The sequence below is a fragment of the Sander lucioperca genome, chromosome 19 (assembly GCF_008315115.2).
Source record: "Sander lucioperca isolate FBNREF2018 chromosome 19, SLUC_FBN_1.2, whole genome shotgun sequence".
NCBI classification, from domain to species: Eukaryota; Metazoa; Chordata; class Actinopteri; order Perciformes; family Percidae; genus Sander; species Sander lucioperca.
Window position 1 is genome coordinate 31441203 of NC_050191.1, and position 6985 is coordinate 31448187.

Here is a 6985-nt window from a genome sequence, read left to right on the forward strand (position 1 = left end):
TGCGTACTCCGTTCATGTGTCTACGCAGCAGAATGATATGGAAACAATATTATTAATATAACTTATTTTAAATTAATTTTAACTGATCATAGTTTAAGTATTATTACTCGAAATGTTGTAGTATTTCAATAGTATTATGTAGCGATGGTCTAATACCACTTTTTCCTTCCCGATACTGATTCTGATACCCTGAACTTGCGTATCGGCTCATACCGAGTACCGATTTGATATCAGTGTGTTATATATTTTATTATATTTTAACAGCTGTTTACTCCTATGGATGTGATATGATTTCTATCTTTGTTATCGGTCTGGCTAAGGTTAAAGTCTTTATGAAACATGACAAACACAAACACAGAGAGTAAACGCCACGCTATTATTATCCAGTTTGACAGCGAGTCATAACCGAAAAAGAACATAAATAAACTACTTAAAGGTGCAGTAGGTAAGTCTTTAAAACTAACTTTCCGTCATATCTGCTGAAACTGACCCTATGTTCTAGTAGAACTACAGGAAGCAGGTCATTAAAAGAAATCCAGCTCCTCTGGCTCCACCTACAGCCTGGAGAGAGATTTATAAAAATCCACAGCTCCCTGTTCAGATGCACCAATCAGGGCCAGGGGGGGGTGTCTAACTGTTCAGATGCACCAATCAGGGCCAGGGGGAGTGTCTAACTGTTCAGATGCCCCAATCAGGGCCAGGGGGAGTGTCTAACTGTTCAGATGCACCAATCAGGGCCAGGGGGAGTGTCTAACTGTTCAGATGCACCAATCAGGGCCAGGGGGAGTGTCTAACTGTTCAGATGCCCCAATCAGGGCCAGGGGGAGTGTCTAACTGTTCAGATGCACCAATCAGGGCCAGGGGGAGTGTCTAACTGTTCAGATGCACCAATCAGGGCCAGGGGGGGTGTCTAACTGTTCAGATGCACCAATCAGGGCCAGGGGGAGTGTCTAACTGTTCAGATGCACCAATCAGGGCCAGGGGGAGTGTCTAACTGTTCAGATGCACCAATCAGGGCCAGGGGGGGTGTCTAACTGCGTGTCAATCACTGCTCATGTACACACATTCATTCTCCCTTGTGGGGGGAGGGGCTTAGGAGACCGTTTTGGGCTTTAGCAGAAAGGAGGGAGGGACTGAGAAGTTGTCGATGTTCAAATATTTTGGCTAAGTCCTGGATCTTCACACTCATACTTACAGCACCTTTAAAAGTAGATGTTCTTCGGGGCTAAATTATCTGGTATCGGATCGGTGCATAAACTCCAGTACTTTCTGATACCGATACCAGCATTTTAGGCAGTATCAGAGACGATATCGGAACATCTCTAGTATTATTATAGTTATAGCTTTTAAAATAAGTTATTTCATTTTTTAAAAATATATCAGCGATTCCATCCACGTACCACTAGAGGGAGCTAGCGTACCACTAGAGGGAGCTCACGTACCACCAGTGGTACTTGTGCCACAGTTTGAGAAACAGTGTGTTAAACCATAACTTCACAGTGTTCATAGAAATTAGTTTGGAGAAAGTGCCAATGATTATTCCACTCAGTCGCCTTAGTTTTGTTTTTTACAAGAAAAGAAAAGTGCTACTGTACTTTGCAGGACCCGTATTTACTCTTTGTTGATGTGTGAAGTGGTGGGGAGGGCATTGTGTTTACATTTGTAACTGTCAGTATTTGTTGTTCAAGTTGTTATTTATGTAATTTATGTAATTCCTAACAGACCTGTGTTTTAATGTAAGATGTGTGGAGATTCAGCTTGAAGACGACGAAAACGCTAAATTCTGAATTAAACTCTGGATTTCAAATTCCATGATGTGAATTGAAATACTGCTATGATTAGGTTCCTCTTTTAAGTATCACGTTGAGCAGGAAGTGAACCCAACGTTTTCAACTGTTGATTCAATCAAGAGGTTAGCTTGTTTGGTTCTGCAGTTGTTAGCTAATGGTTCAATTTAGCAGCTAAAATAACCACATTTAGTGTAGCCACTGTCTCAATGTAGCCGCTAATACTGGGTAACTAAAGGCTCAGTGTAGCCGCTAACACTGGTTAACTAATGGCTCGGTGTAGCCGCTAACACTGGGTAACTAAAGACTCAGTGTAGCCGCTAACACTGGTTAGCTAAATGCTCAGTGTAGCCGCTAACACTGGTTAACTAAAGACTCAGTGCAGCCGCTAACACTGGTTAACTAAAGACTCAGTATAGCCGCTAACACTGGATAACTAAATGCTCAGTGTAGCCGCTAACACTGGGTAACTAAAGACTCAGTGTAGCCGCTAACACTGGTCAACTAAATGCTCAGTGTAGCCGCTAACACTGGTTAACTGATGGCTCAGTGTAGCCGCTAACACTGGTCAACAAAAGACTCAGTGTAGCCGCTAACACTGGTTAACTGATGGCTCAGTGTAGCCGCTAACACTGGGTAACTAAAGACTCAGTGTAGCCGCTAACACTGGTCAACAAAAGACTCAGTGTAGCCGCTAACACTGGTTAACTGATGGCTCAGTGTAGCCGCTAACACTGGTTAACTAAAGACTGAGTGTAGCCACTAACACTGGTTAACTAAAGACTCAGTGTAGCCGCTAACACTGGTTAACTAAAGACTCAGTATAGCCGCTAACACTGGCTAACTAAATGCTCAGTGTAGCCGCTAACACTGGTTAACTAAAGACTCAGTGTAGCCGCTAACACTGGTTAACTAAAGACTCAGTGTAGCCGCTAACACTGGTTAACTAATGGCTCGGTGTAGCCACTAACACTGGGTAACTAAAGTGTAGAGGTTATAGTTAACGTTATAGTTAGATTCAGCTAATTTGAGTTTTTAAGCTAAACTAATTTGGTTCAGGATAGCTAACAACTCTGTGTAGGAGCTAAAACAGTTTGCTTTGGATAATTTTTAGTATGGACACTACACAGTTTAGTACATGTTATTCAATGGTTAATTTTAAAAGACACAACAGTGAAAATCAGGTTAGCTAACAGGGCAGTTAGCGAACAGTTTTGGTGACGTTTAGCTAACAGATTTGTTTAATTTAGCTTATTGGCAGTTCGAGGAGTTGTCACTGCCCGATGTGAGTCGAGTGCAGATGTGAGTTGCACATGTGTCACTTTGCGACAAGTAGCCTACAAGATGCTAACGAGAGACTTCTGTAATGCCAGTACAATAAAAATGGACCTACATAACGAAGTTAGTTCACTGCTGGCTACAAGTTAGCAATCAGACACAACAAAGGCTGTCACTGGAATGGCGTTTTGAGCTAATGTTAGCAACCAAACACAACAAAGGCTGTCACTGGAATGGCGTTTTGAGCTAACGTTAGCAACCAAACACAACAAAGGCTGTCACTGGAATGGCGTTTTGAGCTAACGTTAGCAATCAAAAACAACAAAGGCTGTCACTGGAATGGCGTTTTGAGCTAACGTTAGCAACCAAACACAACAAAGGCTGTCACTGGAATGGCGTTTTGAGCTAACGTTAGCAATCAAACAATCATAGATAGCTACAACGTTTTTGAAATGATTTCCATCTTCTGTTATTGTTTGTAATGAGAAAAGTTTATTATTTTATGGATTTCACAAATTTCAGTATGACACGTTATGCACGTCAGTATGGACAATTCCGGCGCAAAACGAACCTAGGGGTTATTAACTGATGTGTACCTACTCTGTCGCTTCCCATACTGTCTGTGGAGATTCCACGTTGCACGGCGTTCGACTAGTCATGACTGGTTTCCAAGATGGCTCCCACAAGTAAACATGAACGCGACTGTCTTTATAATCTATCTTTTTAATAAACTATCTGTACACTTACAACATTGTCAATGCTTCGGTTCACATTTAGGGACCCTGATTATGCTAACGTTAAAGTATGGTGATGTTTCGAGCCTTTTTAGTGGTATTAAATATCGATTCATTTGACTTGACTGAATTTGAGTGTCCCCATGCCCCAAATACTAGCATTTCAAGCTAACCAGCGGTCCGCGGTAGCCTCGTTAAAGCTCCAAACTCATTGGATTAGCATGAAAACATGTCCCAGAGAGAGACAGAGTAGGTACACATCAGTTAATAACCCCTAGGGTCGTTTTGCGCCGGAATTGTCCTTTAAACACTTAAACAGACTAAACAAGTTGGTTCAAGTTAGAATTTGTTTTCCATTTTATCAGCTTTAAAGTGCCCATATTATGAAAAAAACACTTTTTCTGGGATTTGGGGTGTTATGTTGTGTCTCTGGTGCTTCAACACACATACAAACTTTGAAAAAAATCCATCCATGGTGTTTAGAGTGAGATACGGTTTCTGAATGTGTCCTGCCTTCAGTCTCTGGGTGAGCTGGTCAAAATCTGCACGGCTTGTGACGTCACAAGCCGAAACGAGCAGGCTAACCGCAACCATTAGCTCGTAGCATTAGCGTTAGCATGCTAACGCTAATGCTAACGCTAGCATGCTAACGCTAGCATGCTACCTCGTTCTCAATAGCAAAGCACTGCTACAACACACAGAAGTTCACCATAATCTACAAAAGAACTACTTCCATGTGCGCCCTCATTTAGAAGTCTCCCAGCTAATCCTGCCTTGAAACTGACCCAAGTTGTAGAAACAGCCTTTCTTTTACTGTCTATGGAGCTAGCTAGCTGACATGATCTACATCTGAGCTACTGGGCATGTGCGAGTGCAATCAAAGATAGTACAGAAGAAGAAGAAGAAAAGAGGTCTCACTCTGTAGCTAAAACAGAGACCAGCTGAAAAGAGGATCTGCAGCAGTGAGAGAGAGCGGTGCAGTACAACAACAATATGGTGTTTTTTGAAAATTAAACCATGTAAACCTATTCTGGTACAACCTTAAAATACAATTATGAACCTGAAAATGAGCATAATATGGCTGCTTTAATAATTTGGTTCCAGTTAGCCAACAACTCTATAACTCTATAGAACCTAAAACCTTTTGCTCTGGGTGAGCTAATGGTTAAATGTAGAAACTAAAAACGAGCCTAGGAGCATTTTACTAATGCTCTGTTAAAATAACAATGAAATGCTGCGTTATTGACTTTAGACCAGGTTTTTGTTGGTCAATGGTGCCATCACTTCCCGCTGCCTCAATCAGAATCAGAATCAGCTTTATTGGCCAGGTTTGCACAAACAAACAAGGAATTTGACTCTGGTTAATCTAATCTAATCTAAGATAGCAATACACCCAGAATTCACCTGAACACACCTCCCTGTAAGACCAGCACGCCCAGAATGCACCTGAACACACCTCCCTGTAAGACCAGCACGCCCATGGGCCACATTTGGGAGCAGGTGCATTTGCGGTTTAAATAACGTGGGTGCTGGACGGGAAATTTACAACTGCGTTGGTCTTAAACTAGCAAAGACACTTGCGTCGGGCTTTGCTCTGCGCCGGGTGCAAGATAGGGTCCTAGCTGTGTGCTACAGAAGGCTATCTGAAGGTGATTAGTAACAGGAACTTTAAACCCTAATAAACTGACACTGAACCAGGCTGTTAATGAGTAATTATATTTATTCCTTAGATGATAAGATGACTCGGCCAAGTCTTAAGGTACAACACAGAACCATTAAAACCAACCGGAAAAGGACAAATGATCCGTAATAACATACAAAACTGAAATAAATCCAAATTATTCTACACTCACATAAAAGTAATGCCAAATATGTTCTGCTTCCAGCACCTGAACTGTGCATGATTATATGAAATGGTTAATAGAATATATTCTGACATATTATTACATTAGATAAGATCTTATAAAATATCAGATATAGTGACAAAATTTCCACTACAATGTCAAAAAGGTGCCGAAAAAGGAGACAAGTAGACAACAAAAAGATGCCGAAAAAGGTGACAAGTAAACAAAAAGCCATCAACAACTGCTACGCCGTGCTACATCATGCTATGTCCAGGTACGCCCTGCTACGTCATGCTATGTCCAGGTACGCCCTGCTACGTCATGCTATGTCCAGGTACGCCCTGCTACGTCATGCTATGTCCAGGTACGCCCTGCTACGTCATGCTATGTCCAGGTACGCCCTGCTACATCATGCTATGTCCAGGTACGCCCTGCTACATCATGCTATGTCCAGGTACGCCCTGCTACGTCATGCTATGTCCAGGTACGCCCTGCTACGTCATGCTATGTCCAGGTACGCCCTGCTACGTCATGCTATGTCCAGGTACGCCATGCTGCATCATGCTATGTCCAGGTACGCCCTGCTACATCATGTTATGTCCAGGTACGCCATGCTGCATCATGCTATGTCCAGGTACGCCATGCTACATCATGCTACGTCCAGGTACACCCTGCTACATCATGCTACGTCCAGGTACGCCCTGCTACATCATGCTATGTGCAGGTACGCCCTGCTACATCATGCTATGTGCAGGTACGCCCTGCTACGTCATGCTATGTCCAGGTACGTCATGCTACGCCCGGCTACGCCGTCCAGTGTCCTACTACACCCTGCTACGCTCTGCGTATTTATTGTGACTGTTATTGCCCCTGTTCATCATCCCCCCAACCGGCACCGTCAGACACCGCCTACCAAGAGCCTGTGTCTGTCTCAGGTTTCTCCCTAAAAGGAGTTTTTCCTCTCCACTGTCACACTAAATGCTTGCTCTTGGGGGAATTACTTGAATTGTTGGGTCTTTGTAAATTATAGAGTGTGGTCTAGACCTACTCTATCTGTAAAGTGTCCTGAGATAACTCCTGTTATGATTTGATACTATAAATAAAATTGAATTGAAAAAAGGCGTCAACAAAGGTGCAAAAAAAGGCGACAAAAAATGTGTCAACAAAGACGACAAAAAGGCGACAAATAGACGACAAAAATGTGACAAATAGAAGACAAAAAGGTGACAAAAAGACGACAAACAGGTTTGCTTATTAGTTGCTATAATATGACTAGCGAGGGTTCACTGCGTGTGCTTTTATTTTGACAGCCGCGAGCGGAAGTGCAAGGTGTCATTTTGGC